The 25,103-nt window shown below is 40.8% G+C and overlaps 2 protein-coding genes across 7 annotated transcripts in view; one reads left to right on the forward strand and one right to left on the reverse strand.

The window, feature by feature from the left end:
- LOC124711555 overlaps window positions 1-9,903 on the reverse strand; it is a 41,479-nt gene extending 31,576 nt beyond the window's left edge. The window contains exons 1-3 of one of the 4 annotated variants that reach the window (XR_007005488.1): window positions 9,782-9,879; window positions 5,329-5,650; window positions 4,899-5,106 (exon numbers count right to left, since the gene is read on the reverse strand). The gene's annotated coding sequence lies outside the window, so the exon portion shown is untranslated. Of the gene's footprint in view, window positions 1-4,898; window positions 5,107-5,328; window positions 5,651-9,781 lie in introns of those variants that run through there. The other 3 variants (XM_047241701.1, XM_047241694.1, XM_047241709.1) reach the window with 3 other exon arrangements.
- A 72-nt stretch (window positions 9,904-9,975) lies between these two features.
- LOC124711581 (mannose-6-phosphate isomerase) overlaps window positions 9,976-25,103 on the forward strand; it is a 109,296-nt gene continuing 94,168 nt past the window's right edge. The window contains exon 1 of one of the 3 annotated variants that reach the window (XM_047241749.1): window positions 9,976-10,104. The gene's annotated coding sequence lies outside the window, so the exon portion shown is untranslated. Of the gene's footprint in view, window positions 10,139-25,103 lie in introns of all 3 variants that reach the window. The other 2 variants (XM_047241741.1, XM_047241732.1) reach the window with 2 other exon arrangements.

Raw genomic sequence — 25,103 nt, forward strand, 5'->3', positions numbered from 1 at the left:
CACAGAAAACCAGTAATGATACGTTTGGAGAACTTTGTTCACCATTTCTTCCATTTCTGTATGTATACTGGGAGTGATTACAATACTGGTGTCATCTGCAAAAAGAATTAATTCTGCTTGTTGTACATTAGACGGTAGATGATTTACATATATGAGAAACAGTAGTGGACCTGAGAATGAGTCTTGGGGAACCCCATACGTGATTTCTCCACAGGCAGAATTATGTCCCACTATTAAGTACTACTTTATGCTTTCTTTTGGTTAGATATGACATGATCCATTGGTTGGCTATACCAACAATCCCATAAAACTTCAATTTATCTAGGAGCATACTATGATTGACACAACCAAATGCCTTGGATAGAACACAGAAAATACCTACTGGTGCTATTTTGTTATTTAATTCTTGTAATGTCTGGCGTGTAAACACGTAAATGGCATTCTCAGTAGAGCAACCCTTCTGAAACCCAAAATGTGATTTGCTGAGGATATTGTTGTTGCCAAGGTAAGATACTACTGTAGAAAACATCACTTTCTCCAAAATTTTGGAAAATAATGTCAGCAGTGAAATAGGTTGGTAGCCACCGACACCTCTCTTATCACCTTCCTTAAAGATGAGTTTAACAACGGCATATTTTAGTCTCTCTGGAAAAATGCCTTGAGTTCATAATGCGTTACATATTTCTGACAATACCGGACTTATTATATGGTAACAAATCTTTAGTACTTTATTGGAAACACTATGAAAACCAGAAGAGCTTTTATTCTTGAGAGAATATATGACACTCTTAATTTCAGAAGAAGAAGTTGGTGGAACATTCATATGATGTAATTTTATGAGAGTTACTTCTTCAACATATTGCTGTGATCTTTCTCTTGAATTGTTGGACCCTATGCTTGCTATTATGTTTAAGAAATGGTTACTAAATACATTTGCTGCCTGTGACTTGTCATTTATAACCCTTCCATTCAATTCAATAGTAATGTTATCCTCTTGTATGGTTGGTTGTCCTGTCACTTGCTTCACTATATTTCATATTGCCTTAACTCTGTTGTCAGACACACTGATTTCTGACATTATGTGCACATTTCTTGATTTTTTAATAACCTTTCTTAGTAATTTTGAGTAGTTTTTGCAGTGCACAACTACTGCAGAATCTCTACTTGTTCTTGCCTAAAGATACATTTCTCTTTTCCTTTCATAAGATACTTTAATTAACTTAATGATCCATGGTTTTTTACATGGCTGTTTAAGTCCCTTCTGATTAGCTTATGCGGAAAGCTATTTTCAAATAATGATGTAAATTTGTTGTGGAATAGATTAAATTTTATATTGGCATTTGGTTCTTTATAAATTTCACCCAGGTTGTTTCTTGTAAACTACTCTTAAAAACATTTGCCCTGTAGTCATTAATGATTCTGACTGACTTCCATTGAGGTATATCAACATTGTAAGGCGCTATGTCATTTATCCTGACTAATTGTGCATCATGATCAGAGAGAGCATTTGTTACTGGGTAAAAAGTTATTTTCTTGCTTTGTGCCTCATCAAAGAAGACATTATCAGTTAGGGGCCTACATCTTTATCCACACGTGTTGGAAAGTTAACTACTGAGAGCAAATTGTAGGATCCAAATAAGGTTTCCAGATCATTTTTCCTGTCAGAATCCATTACAAAATCTACATTGAAGTCACCACAGACTATTAACTGCTTGCTGATGTCTGGCAGACTGCACAGTTCAAAATTACCCAGTGGGGATCTATATACTGTTACAATTAAAAGTGAACTGTTTTTCAACATTAATTCACAAGCACACACTTCTATGTGCTGATTACTACAAAATCTACTTGTTTCAATGCTTTTGAACTTGTGTTCTGACTTAATATATGAAACAACACCCCCTTTTCCCATATTAGTTCTGCATGAGTAAGCTGCTAGACTGTAATCTTTTATATGTAACTTATCTAACCCTGTGGTTATGTGGTGCTCAGACAGGCACAGGATGTCTATCTTTTCCTCTAAATTTTGCAAGCACAACAAGCTCTTCTACCTTATTACTCAATCCTCTGATATTTTGGTGGAATAAGCTAACCTCACTTTTCTGTGCATTCTTGTAGGGCTCTTCTGTTATAGTGACATCTTTCAAAACACACTGCCTGAAACTTGATTCTAACCTATAAAGGGTGCCCCTCTGACATCAGAAACCACAGGGATCTTGCATTGTGTGATGGTGGCCCCCCGTACACTTCCTGCAAGAAGTTCAGTCAACCTGTCTTTCCCTCTCCTATTCAGGTGCAGGGCATGTCTAGAATAACCCCATCTCCCAATTGTAGCAATGCACACTGCACTCATATGAGAATTCATTTCAGTCAGCAGTAACCTGCTCAACTCAGAGTTAACACAGCTCACAGCAGTATTAACCTAGGGCTGGTCATGGGGCTGCAAGATATCCATGAAACTCACATTTTTCTGTGTAGTTGTTGCTCCTATTTTATCCAGGCCACCTCTAATGCTGTTAATTACTGTTCTTAGCCAAGCTATTTCCTGCTCCACCAACTATAATGACCCCATCCTCTTTGCCAAAACTTTTTCATAATTTTCCTATGTCCTCTGTCACCTGGCTAAGGCTAGCAATTGGCTTTACAATAATTGTTACCTAGCAACCTACACTCAACTTTTCCTGCACCATCTGGCCCACACCCCTCCTATGGCTACTACATAGCAACAAGACTCTTTTCTTCCTACTGGGTTCAGGTACCGACCTACACTGAGTCTCTTGGCTGGAAGCCTGCTGCACCCTACTGTAACATACTGTATATAAGGCTCTTCCCCTCTTACTTCAGGTAACAAGCCAAATTTATTCGATGCTGACAGCTCAAATGTAGAAGAAGTTGATGAGCTGTTCCCCTTTTGCCCATTGCCTATTACCTTTACCCAGTTCCAACGACCTTTTTTCCCCTTCAATCTATCTAGTTCCAATTTTGCATAATCTAATTCAGCCTGAAGGGCACAAATGTATGCCTCCTGTTCAGTGTCTTTCTTGTCTTTTTTGCAGAGCCTACAGTTCCATGGGAGGGTCTCATTGAGATCCCCATTCAGTTCCCCACTACAAGCACCCCGGTGAAATTCCATCCCAGTCTACACATACTACTCCCTCTTTGACTGTCCTATGGCAACATCCACACTTATCATGCATTGCAAGACAGATTATATGCTCCAAAAGAATTAAATCACTTAACACGCTACACACAACACGAATGTTCAATATTTATGAGCAGCAAAAATTGAGCCTACTGTTTAGCGCTTCTGGTGTTTTAATAAAATGTAAAAAGTTATTTATTTTCACTTAACACGAACTTAGCACTTACTTAAATTTAGTACCTGTTAATGTAATCACAACCGAATGGATTTTACTATACGCACACTGTATGTAAACAAAAGACTAGTTTGAAAGTTTCTAAATAAAATAACTTTGCACTGTTTATGTGACGAGACAAACGAAAACAAAGATCTGCATCTACACTATATGACCCTTTCACTTATTTCTGAGCTGGATGAACAACACAAGCTGTACTTTACTGAAACAATCTGGTAACTGACAGTATATGTAAATTAAACAAAACTTACACCAAAGTTCGTGTCTATGAAATGTTTCTTTTTTTCCGAAAAATACTCAAATAAAAATAAAACTTTCAATAGATGGCCTACAATAGGTATTAATTTACTTATTTATGATAGACTATATAAATTTATGTATAATATTATATTGCAATTCCAATTACTTGTTGATTCCTTTTGATCAGAATGTTATGGTCATAACACTGAATACTTAATATTTCTCTCGTGATAAAAATGAAAATATTGTTAGGTTACTTACTATACAAAGCAGCCACTCTCCCATCACAACTCCCAGGGCCACTTGTGACATGCATTACAAAGATACACTTCAAGGCTTGAGTGTGGATGGCCCCTTCTAAAGTTTTACTGGTGCGCCCATGAGTAAGAAATCTCTGACTAAAACAACCTCAGCATAAGGCACACAAATAATTTTCACAGTCTATGGTTCAGAGTCGAGATTCATACTCTCGTGTAAAGATGTTCAATAAGCTAATACGCTCTCACTAACAAATGTCACAAGGTTGGAAGAAGGAAAGGTTTTCTGAGCAGGGTACTTGAGAAATGTTTTTAAATGAATGTGTTAGCTCACAGGAATATTAATCACTCATGAAGATAACAGCTCTTTATGTGTTGTTTGTGTGAAAAAGAAAGAAAGAAAGAGAGAGAGAGAGAGAGAGAGAGAGAGAGAGAGAGAGAGGATGGAGGGGGGGGGGGGGGGGGGGGGGAGGAGTGGCGAGGTATTTCTCTGTTGGTCTTCTGTTTTCTCTTATCCTGGTACAACTGAGATTACGCACCAACTCAACGAAGTTAGTCCAACACAAGAAGAGCAACAAAATTTTATGAATTAAATAGTTTTGGCAGGAGTTTGTGAGTCTATGGAAGAGTAAGCAAAACTTTTTAAGCGATGTTATTGCTTATTGTTTTTATGCAAAATGTACACTGACTATGAGATTTAGATACATGTGATATTATCATAACTATTTCTGTTAAGCACCATGTTTCAAATTCCGACTTTGTCATCCAGATTTAGGTTTTCTGTGGTTTCCATAAGTGGCTAAGGATAATTCCGAGTCGGTTCCATTAACAGTGGCCACTTCCAATTTCCTCACCTGTCCTAGTCCAATCCAAGCCAAGTTTTCTTGCTTTTGATACATAATAAAATTTGTGTAATGTATTTGACACGCTCTATGCCATTATCATGAATGTTGAAAGCACAAACAAATAAACATGGTACTATCAATGGTTTTAGACATGGAATACCAGATTCAAATACCTTGATGATTGGATGTGATGGCCCAGGAAATCTGCTTTTGAACTAGGCTGATCTCTCTGTGCAGTGCAGTCCCCTAACAATAAGTCTTTCCTTCTCATCACATTTATTAAGTCTCACCTGACCCAGATTTCTGGGTGACTTTTCCGAATTCGATGCCTTTTCCTAAGCCTCACCAGTCCTTTTCCTTCGTCCCTCTTCTCTCACTTTCAACCTTCTACCAGAAGAAGAAGACACTAGCTCAGAAAGCTTGCAAACTTTAATACTTTTTATATGCATGTTCTCCCGCACCTGCTTGGTGAGAAGATTTTTTATCTATCCAATTACATTATATATTCATAGGATTTGTAGTTGACAATACTGACACATTCAGAAGAAACTACGTAAGTCATACGGTGAACACTATATAGAAATAAATACACATTTGGACAACACTTACTTAAGCACTGTATAGAAAGGTGTACACTATTCCGTATATTTCATTCTCAATATGCTTACAACAGAACTGAAAACTGAGTGATAAATCCCAAGTATTCAAATCACAGTTGAAAAGTTGCCTTGTGGCACGCTCCTCTGTTATGTACAAGACTTCCTCGCAGTAGTTGAGAATTTTTCTCTGTTATGTGTTATTTATTCTCATGCTCTCTGGTTTCTGGTGTTTTTATTAATTCTTGTTTATAATTTTTCTAATTCAGCATATTGTGTCTATGTACAGACTTTTACATGGCTGTGTAGCTTAGGCTTCCATGGTCCCATGGAACCTGATAAGTAAATTAATAAAATAGAATAAATGATGACATGTATTAAAGTTTTGAACATAGCTGCATGGTCAGCAACCGTTTACAAAGTAAAATTAAAACAATAGCAGCCATCAGTTGCAAAAAAAAGTCTTTTGATCTAGGTTTCAGCACTGCTATGAGTGCCTTCATCAGAAGTAAAACATTCAATCTGGCCTATAACATAACTACAAAATTATATGAAAAACTTTTTTAAGTGTCAGTACTGACTAGGAGCACAAAAAAGAAACAGTACTTACATGTCAAGTATAAAACTAAATATCAAGCATAAAGCTTTAGTCACAAAATTTTTGAAATAGAATACGTAGAAGGCAAGCCACTATGGGCTGCTTGCACGTGTTGAGCTACAGTAGCATCAGACTGAGGTGCCCGTGCAGTTACCAAAATATTTTTTCTAAGTCGACTAACAATTTTTTGTTTATTAAATGGTTTATATTAATTACATTTCATTTAATACTGCTTTTCTGCTCGCCAAGTTATTCAGTTCCCTTTGTACTTCTAAAATGTCGTTTTAAGCCTTTAAACCGTTAAGCTCTTAGTAGACTAGTTGTTACCGTGTCTGCTACTGTCAGATAAAAAAATATTGCCTTTTGCTTCATGTACTAAATAATGTTCATCGTAGCATTTGTTTGTCTATATTTTGAATGTTAAGTATCCTGTTTGTCTTTGCAGCTACCAGATGGCACTCTTGGTGTAATTTTAACCTGCCCGCAATTGCTAATGCGGGCGCCTCAGTCTGATGCTACCATAGCTCAATACATGCGAGCAGCCCATAGTGGCTTGCCTTCTATGTATTCTATTTCAAAAATTTTGTGACTAAAGCTTTATCACTTGATATTTAGTTTTATACATGACACGTAAGTACTGTTTCTTTTTTGTACTTCTAGTCAGTATTTGCAATAAAAAAAATTTTCCTATAATTTTGTGATTATGTTATAGGCCAGTTTGAGTGTTCTACTTCTGATGAAGGCACTCATAGCAGTGCCAAAACCTAGATCCAAAGACTTCTTTCTTGCGACTGAGGGATGCTATTGCTTTAATTGATGACAAGTATAATAAAAAATGCAACACAAACCCTAAAGTACAAAACAAGAGTCCACTATTCTGGATCATGGATATGTAACAAAATATTCATTGCAAACATAATCCGGAAATAATAACTTTGGAAATTTGTAAATATATTTGTAACCACAATAATTTATCTCAGTGCTTTGATACTAGCTTTTTAAAACACAAATAAAGACAGGACAGCTCATTGTAAGTAAGCCACCATTCATACAGAACATAACTATTCTTCTTCAACAGTAATCAGTACATTAACACAATTGCAAAGAACAAAGTAGTAGATCACTAGTAGCTAATAATTACACTAAGGAAGCAGCAGAGATTTTCAAAGTTACACATTTTCTTAATGCAGTAACATGAAAAAATCTTTGTATGTCTATGAGTTCTCTCTCTCTCTCTCTCTCTCTCTCTCTCTCTCTCTCTCACACACACACACACACACACACACACACACACACATAACACCAAATTGTCAACTTTCAACCTGACCTGGACCTTGGGCTGCACTACAGATCAGTTTGCCACCACAACCAAGATGTTGAGGAGACACAGTACCACACTTTAACCGATGTTGTCACATTTCCAGACGAATTTTCCATTGTGTAATCTCATGGTGGTATGACATATTCAGAGTGGATTGTATGAAGTATGGTGGCACTCGGCAGTGTGGTATGTTCGTTTCTAAATTGTTTGTGAGTGCTGTTAGTCATTCATTGGACTACTCGAGTGCTGATGGAAGAATAATATTGAAAGAGTTTTTGGCACTTTGTTAATGTGTTATTTTGATGTTGGCAGTAACAGGAACAGTTTCATTTTTGGGTTTGGATTTATTAGTGCATTGTGTTGATTACAGTTGGAGATTTAATTTTATGTTTTGTTTTTGGGTTGTTATGGATATGACAATGAAGTCCACTTGTAGGTCCTTGCTTGTTGCAATGGCGGGTGAAATGTTGACCATGATTAAATTCCTATGGTTATTTGGTTTAATTGGCAAGTATTAGAAGTATTGTGAATGTGAACAAGATATGAGATTAAAAAAAAGTATTGTGAATGTGAACAAGATATGAGATTAAAAAAAAGTTACTGGATCTGTGACATATTCAGGGGACAATGGATGGCTTCTACCTGGGGGGGGTTCATGGTTTTAGAAGTTTAGGCTGGCCATTCTAGAGATTGTGTTGATGACATACGATATTTGCTGTCACTGGATTTGTGTGTTGGCTGACTTTCATTGATAAGAATGTTTCTATGGATTTTTTAAAAAATTGTGCTATCCAGGGTACGTGTGATTGTGAGCATAGCTGTGTGTGTGTTGTATAATGAAACTGATGTTAATGTAGTTCTTTTTATGAATTTTCGTGTTGTGTTGTTAGCTGCTGGTAATTATCTTGGATTGTGATTGATAGATCTCATGGACTTTGTCTTACCTACAAGATTAATGTTATTGTTTTAACTACATAAGTAATGTTACGATGTTACACACTGCATTTGACGAGTTGTGTGTAGTATTGTGGACTTCGTTTGAGCTATACCTTTCACACGAAACTTCTGATACCAGTCCCGCCCCCCCACAAAATCCCGTAATCCTCATGGTTGTCCTGTTAGTTTAACGTTATTTCTGCAACTACTTTATTTTTTGTGTCTCTCCATGTATGTCATGAGGGACGTCATTGTCACCATATGTATAAGTTTGAAATATAGGTGTCTGCCATATTGATGATGTCACAGGTCAAAGCCCATGGGGGGAGAGGAGGGGGTAGCACAATCTTTGATTTGGTCTTGTTATTGTATCATATAATCACAAAATTCAGCAGCCTATGCCTCTTCATTGATGTAGTGATGGAAAGAGTATCCCCATTAAGTGTACATCGTGCAACCAGCTCTACAAATGTGACATCTTCAATTCACTAAAATAAAAAAAAAACTGAATTTATGTTATTTAAACTGGATAAGAAAAGGATCAAATATAAATCTGAGGTTCAGTATACATAGAAAATTGATTTTTCTCTCTCTCTCTTTGTGTGTGTGTGTGTGTGTGTGTGTGTGTTTTTATGCAATAAGTATTTTGATGGCAGTACAATTTTTCTGCAGTCTGTTCCAAATGACAGTTTTCTAAACTTTCTCAATAGTGTTCCACAATAAGAATGCCTTCTATCTCCAGATTCCCATTTGAATTTAGGGAGCATTTACACACTACACACTTGCCGACTGAACCTACAGGTGACAAATTTGACAGTCAAATAGTTTCACAGAAAACTCTGTCCACCACCATGCTTTGGATATGTACCTCCAAGTTGCTACAGGTATCTTGTAGCAATGACAGTTTAGATACAAATAGCAAACGTGCTGTCTTTCATTTAAATACCACGTTCCTGTATACTATGACACGTTTTATGTACTGCTTTTTCCTACCTTGTATCCTTTACTTCTTTATGCTTGACACTCATTACGTTTCTAACAGCATATTTATTATCTGTCCAGTTAATGATGCTCTCAGGTTTGTATGGCAAAGTCAACCATGAATATTAAGCTATAAGCACACAATTTTTTTTGCCTGCACTAGGAAAAAGTGTTTACTAAACATTTACTCAAATGAAAGTGAACCGTAAGCAATTTGGGGAACCCTTTGGTCTGAAGGAGATAACTTTTAGTTAGAGGCGGTAGATTTGGTTATATATGCCTCTATCAACAGTACTTCTGAAAAAATCTACAAACCAACAGTAACAATAATTATACGCAAAAAGGTGCCGATAAATGAATCTGTTGAGAAGTGGTAACACAGGTATTTAAGTGCGCTGGTTGCCCCATCAATTCGTCAGTACAGGTAATCTCACAAGAGACAACAAGCGAATGATAGTGACAACTGCAGAGTGATTGGAGTACAGTATTTATTACTACATTTGTTTCATTCCTCCATAACTGTGTATTTCGCGCACTAAATTGGCTATAGACTGCGTGGACTTATTAGTAGCAGGATACATATTAGTACATATGTTTGCTTTGTATAGTAATATATTTACAAAAACACACCTAGTTTCGTCTGAAATACCTGTGAGCTTCCACCCAAAACTTCATATACGCAAAAGTTTACTTATTTGGTGTTTAACTGTTTACTGTCAAACACCATTAATAAACATTGGAGCAACTGGCAGTGACAGTATAGCCAACATAAGATCAAGATCAAACACAGTCAGCTTAGCCACACCACAAACGTAACAATTTTCAATTGCTCTGGTTGGCTGCTCAAAGGCTGAGCGGCGAGCGCCAACGTGCAATGTTTACGTTGTCGTGACGCTAAAGAGTACAGACAATTCCTCGATAGTAAGCGTTTTCCGACGGAAAGCGTGTTGTGTGTAGGTAGTGTGGCGATTCACTGCATAAAAACACGTAATTTCTGATCACGTTTTGCTTTTAATGTTATTGTAATAACCACTGCATTTATTGCGGATCTGCCGTGTATTTGGGATAGGTTTATACTCTTACCAAGTTTTGAAGGGTGAAACATATTGTGTAGTTCTTCAAATCCCACCAATAGCAATATTTACTTTGCATTTATTAGTTTCTTCTTACAGTTATGAACTTCATGAGGAACAATTACAGCAGGAGACTGTGGTTATTATTTACGCCATCATATTTGCAATGACAGACGCATAATTGTTACGAGTTACAGTAGGTTTTTTTTTTTTGGTGGTATGCCCTTTCCTTCCTCCACTGAGCCAATAGTTTAAAATGGACTTTTAAACCACTTTGCAACTTTCATTTATCACATGAACGAGTCGTTGTCAGTACTGATTGTCAGAAAGAAAACAATTCGCCCACAGATTTACCTATTTTACTTAAAAAATAAGAATTCAGTCAACTAACAATGAAGTTAAAACACTGCCTTTTTAACACAACCAGGGAAGATGGAGCTTTCCCCTGCCCTTTCCATAGTAGTACATTTATTTCGAAAGTGCTAGTTTAAACTTACATGACCAGTGCTAAGTTGTATATTGATTGTTTATTGTTAATACATAATATAGATTACTTTTTATGGTATTCTTGTATTTTGTTATTGCTTGTCTTTTTTTTTTTTTTAGATATATGCCGTGACTTCTTCTCACATCCTTGAAGGTCGTTTTTTTTTTATGGAGCCAAGACACGATGAGTGAACATTTGTAGTATGAAATTTATCCATTTAACAGCTGTACTCTGTTGTAAACAACTATGATACATGATTTTCTTTGAAGATCTTACCATTTGAAGGCTTCCATACTGTCCATTACATTTGTTGATCTCTTCCCCTCCTCGTTCAAGGCTCATAGTGTCCTGCTGATACTGTCAATAAGGAAAAATATTTCAGGGTATGAATTTACAAAAGACAAGAAAATCATACGAACTTCATCTTTACACTATATCAACAACTTCCTATCACTATACTGCATATTGCTATTCATGCTAATTAAAGAGATCAGCAAACATTAACAAGCTGGGTGATTTCATCTCAAATCATGCAGGTCTAGAGTGAATGTGTCACATCATTATTCCAGACATTTCTGAAAAATATATGTTGAAGTTCCACATGACACCTCAAAAAAAAAAAAAAAAAAAAAAAAAAATTCAATTTTCTGTGTTGCTAAAATGTTGTGGACCTGTCTAAATTGTATTTGTGAAAATGTCATAATGAAAGGAACAGAAATCTGAAATTTTTAGGAAAAACCTTGTTCTCAGTATTATCAGATATGATTAACATATACACACTTCTGAGCTTGCTTTCATCTTTAATCTGGAATGTAAACTATGGAAGGTTTGTAACTTTTAGCAGACTTCACAATTGTGTTTTGAAAATATAAAGCCACAGGATGCTAATTGTCTTGAGAAATTATGGAATAGAAAGACTGCTAACTGTCAACTGTGGCATTAATGCCTGAACCCTACATCTAAATCTATAGGCCTACTCTGCAAACCACTGTGAGATATTTGGCAGAGGGTATATGCCATTGTACCATTTATTAGGATGTCTTCCTGGTCCGTATACAAATGGAGCATGGGAAGAATGATTGTTTGAATTCCACTGTGTGTGCAGTTGTTGTTGTCGTTGTTATGGTCTTCAGTCCTGAGACTGGTTTGATGCAGCTCTCCATGCTACTCTATCCTGTGCAAGCTTCTTCATCTCCCAGTACCTACTGCAACGTACATCCTTCTCAGTCTGCTTAGTGTATTCATCTCTTTGGTCTCTCTCTACAATTTTTACCTTCCACGTTGCCCTCCAATACTAAATTGGTGATCCATTGATGCCTCAGAAGATTTCCTACCAACCGATCCCTTCTTCTAGTCAAGTTGTGCCACAAACTCCTCCCCATTTCTATTCAATACCTCCTCATTAGTTGTGTGACCTACCCATCTAATCTTCAGCATTCTTCTGTAGCACCACATTTCGAAAGCTTCTATTATCTTCTTGTCCAAGTTATTTATCATCCATGTTTCACTTCCATACATGGCTACACTCCATACAAATACTTTCAGAAACGGCTTCCTGACACTTAAATCTATACTCGATGTTAACAAATTTCTCTTCTTCAGAAACGCTTTCCTTGCCATTGCCAATCTACTTTTTATATCCTCTCTACTTGGACCATCATCAATTGTCCTGCTCCCTTAATAGCAAAACTCATTTACTGCTTTAAGTGTCTCATTTCCTAATCTGATTCCCTCAGCATCACCCGATTTTATTTGACTACATTCCATTATTCCTGTTTTGCTTGTGTTGATGTTCATGTTATATCCTCCTTTCAAGACACTGTCCATTCCGTTCAACTGCTCTTCCGGGTCCTTTCCTGCCTCTGACGAATTACAATATCATTGGCGAACCTCAAAGTTTTTATTTCTTCTCCATGGATTTTTAATTACTACTCCGCATTTTCCTTTTGTTTCCTTTACTGCTTGCTCAATATACACATTGAGTAACATTGGGGATAGGCTACAACCCTGTCTCACTCCCTTCCCAACCACTGCTTCCCTTTCATGCCCCTCGACTCTTATAACTGCCATCTAGTTTCTGCACAAATTGTAAATAGCTTTTCGCTCCCTTATTTTACCCCTGCCACCTTAAGAACTTGAAAGAGAGTATTCCAGTCAACATTGTCAAAAGCTTTTTCTAAGTCTGCAAATCCTAGAAACATAGGTGAGCCATTCCTTAATTTGTCTTCTAAGATAAGTCATCGGGTCAGTATTGCCTCATATGTCCCAACATTTCTATGGAATCCAAACTGATCTTACCCGAGGTCAGCTTCTGCCAGTTTTTCCATTCGTCTGTAAAGAATTTATGTTAGTATTTTGCAGCCGTGACTTAGTTCATTATGCTGTTTGTAATAGCTTACCCGCACTCCTATTTTTTATTCATTATTAAACCTACTCCTGCATTACCCCCATTTGATTTTGTATTTATAACCCTCTACTATCCTGACCAAAAGTCTTGTTCCTCCTGCCACCAAACTTCACTAATTCCCGGTATATCTAACTTTAACCCATCCATTTTCCTTTTTAAATTTTCTAACCTACCTGCCCGATTAAGGGATCTGACATTCCACGCTCCAATTCGTAGAACGCATTTTCTTTCTCCTGATACTGACGTCCTCTTGAGTAGTCCCCGCTCGGAGATCTGAATGGGGGACTATTTTACCTCCGAATATTTTACCCAAGAGGATGCCATCATCATTTAACCACACAGTAAAGCTGCATGCCCTCGGGAAAAATTATGGCTGTAGTTTCCCCTTGCTTTCAGCCGTTCGCAGTACCAGCACAGCAAGGCCGTTTTGGTTAGTGTTACAAGGCCAGATCAGTCAATCATCCAGACTGTTGCCTCTGCAACTACTGATAAGGCTGCTGCCTCTCTTCAGGAACCACACGTTTGTTTGGCCTCTCAACAGAGACCCCTCCGTTGTGGTTGCGCCTATGCTACGGCTATCTGTATCACTGAGCCGCGCAAGCCTCCCCACCAATGGCAAGGTCCATGGTTCATGGGGTGGGGGGGGGGGCAGTAATCATTATAATTTTATCCTCAAGATGCCTATGTAAACGATATGTAGGGGTTGTAGTATATTCCTAGAGTAATCACTGAAAGCCATTTCATGAAACTTTCTTAGTTGACTTTCTCCGGGATAGTTTACATATGTCTTCAGGAGTCTTCCAGTTCAGTTCCTTCAGTGCCTCCGTGAATCTCTCTCACAGATTAAACAAACCTGTGACCATTCTTGCTGCCCTTCTCTGCATACGTTCAGTATCCCCCTTTACTCGTGTTTCGTATGGGTCCCACACACTTGAGCAGTATTATAGGATGGGTTGCACAAGTGTTTTGCAAGCAATCTCCTTTGTAGACTGTTTGCACTTCACCAGTATTCTACCAATAAACCGAAGTCTGCCACCTGCTTTATCCACAACTGAACCTTCATATCCCTACAAAGTGTTACACCCAGGATTTGTATGAGATGGCTGATTCTAACAGTGACTCACTGATATTGTAGTCCTTGGATGCTATTTGATTTTCGTTTTGTGAAGTGCACAGTTTTACATATCTGAACATTTAGAGCAAATTGACAATCTCTGCACTCTTTGCAATCTTATGAAGTTCTGACTGAATATTTATGTAGCTTCTCTCAGATAGTACTTCATTAAAGATAACTACGCCATCTGCAAAAAGCCTGTTTTTGCTATTAATATTGTCTGCAAGGTCTTTAATATACAACATGAAAAGCATGGGTCCCAACACACTTCCCTGGGAGACACCTGAAGTTACTTCTACATCTGATGATGACTCTCCATCCAAGATAACATTCTGTGTCCTCCCTGCCAGAAAGTCCTCAGTCCAGTCACAAATATCACTTGATACACCATGTCATTGTACTTTTGATAGTAAGTGCAGATACGGTACTGAGTCAGATGCTTTTCGGAAATCAAGAAACACTGCATCTACTTGTTTGCTTGATCTAAAGCTTTCACATGTTCAATGTTTTCAAAACCCACACTGGTTGACACTGAGGAAGTCATTCTGTTCAAGGTACCTCGTTTTGTTTGAGCTCATTATATGTTCTAACAAGGGAACCTCCCCATTGCACCCCCCTCAGATTTAGTTATGAGTTGGCACAGTGGATAGGCCTTGAAAAACTGAACACAGATAAATCTAGGAAACAGGAAGAAGTTGTGTGGAACTATAAAAAAATAAGCAAAATATACAAACTGAGTAGTCCACGCGCAAGATAGGCAACATCAAGGAGAATTTGAGCTCAGTGGTGCCGTGGTCCCGTGGTTAGCGCGAGCAGCCACCGAAGGAGAGGTCCTTGGTTCAAGTCCTCCCTCGAGTGAAAAGTTTATTTTCTTTATTTTCGCAAAGTTATGATCTGTCCGTTCATTCATTGACGTCTCTGATCACTGTAATATATTTAGTGTCTGTGTTTTGCGACCGCACCGCAAAACTGTGTGATTAGTAGACGAAAGGACGTGCCTCTCCAATGGGAACCGAAAACATTTGATCGCAAGGTCATAGGTCAACCGATTCCTCCGTAGGAAATCACGTCTGATATATTCTATACGACACTGATGACGGCATATGCTTCACATGACAGGAATATGCTGTCGACCCACCTAACTTGTACACTTGGCGAATGGGTAAAAAGATTCTTCTACCTTGCCCAATTTAGGTTTTCTTGTGGATGTGATAATCACTCCCAAAAAAGTGATGAAAACATAAGAGTTTGTCACATAAACTGAAAATAAAAAAAATTAAAATTTCCATTCGAGGGTAGACTTGAACCAAGGACCTCTCGTTCGGCAGCTGCTCACACTAACCACGGCACTACTGAGCTCATATTCTCCTTGATGTTGCATATCTTGCACGTGGACTACTCAGATTGTATATTTTGCTTATTTTTTCATAGTTCCACACAACTTCTTCCTGTTTTCTCGATTGATCTGTGTTCAGTGTTTCAAGGCCTATCCACTGTGCCCTTTTATAACTAAATCTGAGGGGGGTGCGATGGGGAGCCATGCTCCTGCACTGCAAGCTGGCACTCCTTATTGCTGGTTTCACGCTAAATTTGGTGATGCGACCTGCAACTGCAAGCCCCCGTGCGCTTTCCCAAACGCTTGGTGGGCACGTCTAGGCGCCACGTCCCGCTGCGCTGCCTCACGGTGCATACCGGCATCTCGTCTGACGCCTGCTGCACTGTCTTCCGCTTCGCGCCTCTTCGTCGAGGACACCAACACTGAACTTCGTTTTCTAGTGGACACTGGAGCCGACATTAGTGTTATCCCACCCTCCCTCGCCCCTAACATAGGTCCCTTATGTGCACCGCCACTGATAGCTGCTAACAATTCCCCGATTCCGGTGGTAGGTTCCTCACATCTCCTGCTTAAATTTGTCCCAGATCAGGTTTACCTCTGGACATTTTATGTTGCGGAAGTTGATGCACCTGTACTCGACCTCGATTTTCTTCATCACTATGCCCTCTCCCCTAAGCTGCAACTCGGCTGTCTGACTCACGTCTCCGGTTCCAGTGTTCCTGGTGCGTCACAACATTCCCCCCCTCAGCCCGAAGTTCCTATTGACTGTTCACACTCTGCCCTTTCAGAGTGTATGTCACTTGCTACAAACCTTTCTTCTACTCTCTCAGCTTTCTTGCGCGAGCGTTCAGACGTCGATGCATTGCGCACTCAGAATGTTGACCTGCGTGTTTGCATTGACGAAGTCCATGCACAACTGTTGCAGACATAAGAGCAGCTTCTACAACTCTGCACACCCACTCTTGCAATCGTGGGCAAGCCTCCGCAGCCTGGTCATTGTCATTAACAGTTTGGCCAGCCTCTGCCCCTACCCCCCCTGCCCCTACCCCCCCCCCTGCCCCTACCCCCCCCCCCTGCCCCTACCCCCCCCCTGCCCCTACCCCCCCTGCCCCTACCCCCCCTGCCACTACCCCCCCTGCCACTCCTACGTTTTTGCGTGCAATTCCGGAAATCACGCCGCAGAATAAACACAACTGAAGGACCCCCTGTGCGGCATAAGGCGCGCCGCCTAAACACGCAGAAACTTCGCCGTGCTAAAAACATTGTTAAAAATCTTTTGGATTCCAACATTCTCCGTCAATCTGATAGTAACTGGTCGTCACCAATCCATCTCGTGCCGAAGAAGGACGGTACTTTCGCCTCTGTGGTGATTACCGTGCTCTTAACGCACGCACTACCATCGATAACTACCCTATCCCCCACATTCAAGATTTCACCCAGATGTTGCATGGTTCCCAGATCTTCTCCGTTCTTGATTATAGCAAAGCATATCATCAGATTCTCATGTTCCCCGATGACATCCCCAAGACAGCCATAATCACTCCATTTGGCCTCTTTGAGTACTGTTCCATGCCATATGGTCTCAAAAACGCCACACATACATGGCAACGCTTCATCGACGCTCTGTTGTTTGACCTCCCTTTCGCCTATGCCTACTTAGACGATATTCTGATTTTCTCTCCCTCACCTGAGGAACACCCTCTCCATGTTTCCAGAGTGCTTGCACTGCTCGCTGCTAATGGAGTGGAGATCAACCACAAGAAGTCTCAGCTTAGCAGTCAAATATTTCAGAGCCGATGTCGAGGGTCGCCCGTTCACGATTTATACAGATCACAGACCCTTGGCAGATGCAATCCGTAACCCCTCACGTGATCTCCCCCCCCACAATGCTTCCGCCATATGGATTTCATATCCCAATATTCAACTGATGCACAATATATCCGAGGCGCTGACAATGTAGTCGCTGACTACCTGTCTCGCGTTAACATCATCACTACCCCACTTGACCTTACCGACCTGGCCCGCCGGCAAACCAAAGACCCCGATATTCGTGCCTTGCAACAAGACAGAACCTCTTCCCTCAAACTGGAACAATGTGCATTCCCCGGCACCATAGAACTGGTCTGGTGCAATGTTTCCACTGGTAGCTCCCTCCCTCTCGTACCTGCAGCTCTCCACCACTCTGTTTTTGATGCACTCCACAACCTAGCTCACCCAGGCATCAAAGCGTCCACCAGATTGGTCACGGAAAGGTACGTCTGGCCCGGTGTTAAACATGATTGTAGGGTGTGGGCTCGCGCGTGCATACCATGTCAGAGAGCTAAAGTGGGCCGCCATGCATTTCCTCCGCCAGGCACTTTCAACATACCTAAAGGACGTCTGTGACATGCCCATATTGATATTGTAGGTCCCCTCCTTCCCTCCAAGGGCTTTCAATATATCCTGTCCGTTATTGATAGGGTCACTAGATGGCTCGAGGTAGTCCCTTTGGAAGATATTTCGGTTGAGTCTGTGGCTCGGGCCTTCATTGCCACTTGGATTTCCTGATTCGGAAGCCCTACCTCACTGACCACCGACCAAGGTAGGCAGTTTGAATCACAGTTGTTCGCCTCCCTCTGTTCGCACTGTGGCGTCGCAAAGTTTCACACAACCGCTTATCACCCCCAGGCCAATGGACTTGTGGAGCGCTGGCACCGCACACTTAAAGCCGCACTTATGTGCCATGGTGACCAGTGGTCTGAATCTCTCCCCTGGGTTTTGCTAGGCCTCCGCACAGCATACAAAGAGGACTTGCAAGCCTCCCTCGCCGAGATCCTTTACGGGGAGCCTCTGGTTTTACCAGCTGAATTCGTCGAGGATACGCCGGTACCAAGCTCTTCTGAGCTCCCAGCACTCGTCGAGAGTGTTCGAGGGCACATCGTGCTCATCAAACCTCCCTTGCCATCTGCCCACTGTAGGCCTCGTGTGTTCGTGCGTAAGGAACTGCCCACATGTGAATTTATCATGTTACATGACGACACAGTACGGACAACCCTGCAGCCTCCTACACTGGTCCGTTTAAAGTCCTGTCCCGAGGCCCTTCCACATTGTCGATACTTAACAACGGCAAACCAGTAACTGTTTCACTCCACCGGGTGAAACCTGCGTGGACCTTGCAGGAGCACTCTGCAAGTGACCCCGACGTACACGACGCCTGCCCTCCTTCCCAGGAATCCCATCGTGATTTGGACGGGCCCACCACCCCTCCCACCCCTTCCTCCCCCCTTGCAGCCCACATCACGGGCCAGACGACCCGTGGTTCCACCCCATTGGCACAGGGATTATGTCCTAGCTTCAGTCGAGCTTGCTACACCTACCCCCAAGTGTTGTGTGTATGATTTCACCATGGACAAGTGCTTTTGTGACCTTCAAGTGTCCCACCCGTACCGGGCTGGCACAGGACTTGGCACACCACCGTGCTCCGCACTGCAAGGGGGGGGGGGGGGGGCCTCTGTGGCGACTATCAACTCTATGAGTGAGATATCTCCGCCATAGCAGGCTCTCTGACACATGTGGACTTATTGTGCGCCACCATATTGCTTCCCATTCTGTTGTGTGCTGCCGACTGTATAAGACGTTGTAAATATTCTCACATAATAAAGTTGTATTAATGCATGTTGGTTTGTTATTTAATGATCGCCGCCGCTCCGCACATCAGGAATAACCAAAAACCAATACTCTAACAAAGGATACTATTGTATACCACTATTTCAGAATAATACTGCAACAATAAAACATGAAAGAGAGAAAAAACGTAAATAAAACTTAAATTGCAAAGGAAATGCGCCATATACAGCAACAAAAAAACAGTGCTCATACAAGCGTCTGCCAACAGCAAAATGTGTCAAAGGCTTTAGGAAGTTTTTGAACATTTTTGGACACATTCTAAGTTGATTTCTGAGTCAATCATAAGTTGATAAGTTGATTTGTGAATGTGTGCGTCGTGTACATGATGTCTCTGTCAGGGGAATCCTCGTCGCATGTAGAAATAAAGTTTCCTACAGACAAAAGGAGCTATACGAGCTGAGCGGAGTAAGGCCGAACGGATGAATGACAACCGCTGTCTGTGTGGTTGATTGGGTTTGCGAATGGTGAGCGTTGTTATAATTACTAGCTAAATCCATAGATTCAGACTACAGGAGTGGAAATAAACGAATAACAGGTAAGAAAGATTACGTATTACCTTCTCGGTGTATCTAAGAAAATGAAATTTTGACAGAAAATTTTTGGGCAGATCGCTATACTAGTAAAGGCCAGTTGTGCAGTCCCCAGCTAGCAGCCACTTTAAATTCTATTATGGAAGAAGTGCGGAATACGCGTTGCACGAACATGTAGCAACGCCTAACCGGAGAATAATCGCGAGATAACTAAACCAGTGTTTCTGGCAGAGTTAGTGGAGTTAGCCTGCGAATAAGCTTTGATATTGGCAGGAACAGTTACAGAACTAGTGCTAACAAGACTGTTTGTTAGAACGAGGAAGGAGAAGAAACGACGACATCATATAAATTATGGAACAGTTTGACGATTCCAAGTTTATATAAAAATTTCGTACTACTACTTTTCGATCTCATACTTGAGAAACTGGAGCGTATGAATGAAGTGTGAAACTACTTCCTAACGTAAGGCTTTTTGCTTGTAGTAGGCCTAATAGGCACTTGATATTGGTACTTTGTGAATTGTATTCTGTCGTTACAAAAAAGACCGTTTGTGCCAAAACAGCCTCGTTTATTTGGTGTGTATTACAATTTTTGCAGTATTAGAAAGGCCTATTTCTTTTTATTTAGCAGAGAGTGACAAAATAGACGTAATCAGATTGGATTGAAGTAATGTGTATTGTCTTGCTTGTCTCGTGTCTTTACTGGATTTATGTATCCTATATTTAATTTTGTCACACAGGGCAGCAAGTTGTTAGCTGATAGGGAATAAAGAGTGCAAATTTTCTGAAGAGGGACAAGATTTCAAACCGGCCAATTGTAAGCACGAGAGGCACCACAGGACATTTTAATTTCCACTGTCCTGAATATGGTTTGATGGCATCCATTACAAAATATACAATTCCACAGAGCGAAGCACACTGACATATGATAGAAGAATGCTGTGTGAGGACGCGAGGCAATGCCCTTCGGCACACTTACGACCAAATAACATGTCTTACATTTCCTCGAACACACATGTTTTATGCACCAGACTCTTCAGAAAGATGTGCGCTACAAAATGAACATATTTTTGGAAAATTCGATTTCTGAAAAATTTTTGTCGTCCTATCTCAAACACTCGAGGGAGTGGCGGGGTATTGCACCGGTTCGGAAATATCGTAGACCCGGGGCTGATGTTCAGAGCAGTCTGAGTTACAGTGGGGTAGTGGGTAGTCTCCACGTGACCCTTGTTTACATTTAGTGATTTTGCTGTTTCCTCTTCGTTTACTGCTCTCACGTCAAATGAAAGCAAAACAGATTTCTGATTTCCACCTTTCTGACAGTCAAGCATTAATTGCCTTGCAGAACAATGAAGTTATTTTTGTCGGTTTGCTAAAGAAATTTTCTTTTTAATTCCACACACTGTTCGCTGCATTTCAAGTGCACGCTTTCAACTTCTAGTACGTATGGCATTATGCCATAAAAAGAACCAAATGTGAGATAACACAGTACTGGTACTCCAAGAAAATTTACATCCCGAAAACCACATTGAAAAGCTTAATATCAGGTCGTGGCCTACTTAACTGGGAATATGGACATACAAATGCGCACTTTAAATGTGGACATTTTAGTATGGGTCTCGAAATTCCGATGCTCTTGGAGTATCCTCTGATGTTTTGTTTCTTCTATGACATAATGTACGATCTTTTAATGTTTTACACGTACGAACACACGGGCTCCCTGCGACATCGTAGCTGCGCAAGCGCGGTGACGCCTGTCATCTGGCGCTCTCTGGCAACTGCAGAAACGAACCTATTTCTAACAGGTCGCGTGAAAATATGGTGGTTTGAAAAGCGTTACCATCAAAGTACCATTCTGGCAGTTACAACGGAGCTATGTGCAAATATGTACAATGAATTTCTTAGTTCAGAGAGCGTTTGACACTCATTTAAGAATGAACTCTTTGATGACGAGCCATTTAGATGAATTTCGAGCCCACAAGATCAGACATTTGAGCCGTTATTAAAAATTTTACGATCACATTTGTGTGATATATCTTAAATTGTAATACGCGCATAAAAGACCAACATTGTATGTGAAAGCTTAGCTTCTCTTGCAGAGTATTAATCTTACAGACACAATATATGTGAAAGCTTTGCGTTTCGTATAGCAACACTATGTATATTAATTTAAACCATTAACTTTTTCTGTTTGTGCATTCGCGCTACTTAACAGTGATGTTGCTATTGGCTGAGTACATCATGTGTCCTAAGCTCTGAATACACGCTGTCATCGGCTGGCGAGATCACTGACATGAGCTATGACTGGCTCACAAAAGCACATCGCAATCTCGATTTCAATGCTTCGGAAAGTAACATGCAGTGTTTGGTGGAATTCGAATTTATACTTTCGTAATACGAAAATATGCAGCGTATATGTTGCTGCACATCAAAGATCTTTCCAAAATGCGTTTTTTTGCCTGTGTTTAGTTTTATAAAGCGCCGGGAAATTCTACTCCTGTGTATAAGACCATAATCATTCAAAGGACTTATATAGTTCCAAGAGAAAATATACTGTCAGTTAACAGGGAAAAAGTATGTTTTTATCTGGGAGAAAGTGCATTTTTAACCGGGAAATCCAGGAGAAATCAGGGAATTTTTTTTCCTTGTCCACGTATACACCCTGGCTGAGCTCAATGTAGCGATCGGCAGTGGTTAACATGGACAGGCTCACATGGCTTTTGCCACACTTGCAAGGAATTTGTGAATGCCTAGAACTCTCAGGCCAAGATTATCCTTAACAGGTCACAACATTTCTTTAATTTTACTGGGTGGCAGGAAGGCTGGTCTGATTCCTTGCCTGTTTAGGACTCGTTCCTTGCCTATTTAGGTCTCTATTCATGTTAGCAGTTCTTGCACCACGGATTAGAAGCCACAGTATGTGTTGGTCATCTTGGCTTGCTTGAACAGCATTGTGTCTTGGTTTCCTTGACAGCATTTACCTTATACCATGGACAAAATACCCATTTCTTCTGAACACTGTCATCGGATGATTAATCTCAGAGCCGAGGTTATCCTTGTTTGAAATTTTCTGTACAAGAATGGCCAAGTCTTCCACCTGATTTCCTTTCTATAAACAGATCTAGGAAAGGTAACTTCCTTTTCTTCTTCACCCCCCTCTGAAAGTCTTATGTTAGGTGTATACCACTCAAACAGTCAGCAAACTACTGCAGCCTCTCACTGTTGTGTGGCCAGATTAAAAATGTATTGTCGCCATATCGGAAGAAACAGGATGGGTGGAAAGGAGCATGCTGACTCTTGAAAATCGCCCATAAAAATATTATCTATGGCGGGCGACATGGTGAACAGATGACTGTTATATTGGTCAGCTCATAATTGTTTCCAATGTACAAAAAGTAAATGGTTGTGAAAGTGTGTCAAAATAATTGTAGACAATCAAGGGAGAAATGAGCAGCCAAAAGTTGTAATGTGTCTTCTACTGGTACCTTCATTTCTCACCTGAAATTTTGAAATTATTTCAGCACACTTGGATGACGATTTACATTTTGTATGGTGCAAACAAACTCTATAGATGTAGAGGGCACCACCTCTGAGCATGTCATTTCTGTAATTCTTCAGGCTTTTCCAGCAAGGCGTAGTCATGTTGATTAATTGGGTTTCTGACAGTTATTCGTGTCTTCCTTGCATGATATTTCAACTGTGTAACTTGATCTTTTTCAGGTGCTGACTGATACTGATTCCACTGTGGAACGAGTTTGGTATGCTGTGCTAGGCGTTCTCTCTGCGGTCCGCACCGTGTCTAGCGCTCTGTCCGTGGTGTGAGGCTGCCAATAGCAACGGCTGTAGTGCTTTCTTCTAGCTGCGGCTGTTCCGAAAGCTGTGCGCGTACTTTGTGGCTATTATCCATTGTCAATACAGCGGAATTAAGTTCTTAATGGCGTCCAAGCTGTGCAAAGTGTTTTATCTGCCGATTGTAGCCATTTGAGACCTTCTGTGAATTGAGACGTTCTGTTACTGTAGTGTGCCATGTTAGGCGTTCTGTCCGAAGTTCTTGTCCCCCAGGAGTGGCTGCAGTGTCATTTTCAAGCCGATTCCGTTCAAATTGTCGGGCGAGACTCGGAACAACGCCCTCGGCTATTGTGTCTGTTGTCTGAGGTACCATTTCACATACTTGTTACATGTACTGGGCTGTCATCCCTAATTCCTTCTTTATACTTGTGTCCCTTGTGGTCTGGATGTTGCCTACGTTGCGTCTTCAGAAGATGGAGTGCTGGGTTCCAAGCCAAGCTCAGCTGGAAACCGGTGTCCCTGTTAATGAGATTCTCTGCCACCTTTATCTCAATAGATTCTTTGATGAAGCTGTCCCAGTATCTTGATGTTAAACAGCTGAGGCCTAAAGAACCAGTATGATCCAGATTTTATGGCCTCGGTTCCTCTACGTCCAATAGTCAGCAATATTGGTGTAGCCGCCTACCTCACTGCTCAACACCTTAAGAAGATGCTCTCACCATATGTAGGGAAGTGTGCCCATCACATTCGCAACTCAGAGGATTTCCTACAATGCCTCAGGCAGCTACAGATCTCAGACACTGACATTATGGTCAGTTTCGACATGATCTCCCTGTTCACCCGTGTACCACTGAGAGATGCACTTGAGCTGATTGGAGAAATGTACAACGGTGCTCTCGTGGTCTTATTCAGACGCATACTGACTTTGATGTACTTCCTATATGGGGGTCAATTCTGCGAGAAAATGGAAGGCATGGCAATGGGCAGCCCCCTCTCACCGGTGGTGGCCAATCTTTTAATGGAAAGATTTGAAGAGGACACCCTTACATTGACCCCAGATCAACCAAGATGCTTTTTCAGATACATGGATGACGCCTTTGTCATATGGCCCCATGAGAGGGAAAAGCTTGATGATGTTTTCTTGGACCATCTAAACTCATGCCACCCTAACATTAAATTCACCATGGAACTGGGGAAAGATGGACTACTCCCTTTCCTAGACGTACTATCTAAGAGGAAGGAAGTTGGTACCTTCAGTCATGGTGTGTACCACAAACCCGCTCATACCGACTTGTATCTGCAAGCCAGCAGTTGCCACCATCTGGCACAGAAAAACGCTGTACTCAGAACACTGTTTCACTGGTCAAGAACTCTGTCAGATCCAGATAATTTGGCGACAGAGATACAACATCTACAATCTCCATTCTACAAAAATGGATACCCTTCTTGAGATCTTCAAAAGGAGGCTGCGCCTTGTTTCACCACCAGCAGTTCTTGAGGAGATACAAGAAGAAATGCAAAAGGCTGCACATTTGCCATATGTTGGACCGA

The sequence above is a fragment of the Schistocerca piceifrons genome, chromosome 1 (genome assembly GCF_021461385.2).
Source record: "Schistocerca piceifrons isolate TAMUIC-IGC-003096 chromosome 1, iqSchPice1.1, whole genome shotgun sequence".
Lineage (NCBI taxonomy): Eukaryota > Metazoa > Arthropoda > Insecta > Orthoptera > Acrididae > Schistocerca > Schistocerca piceifrons.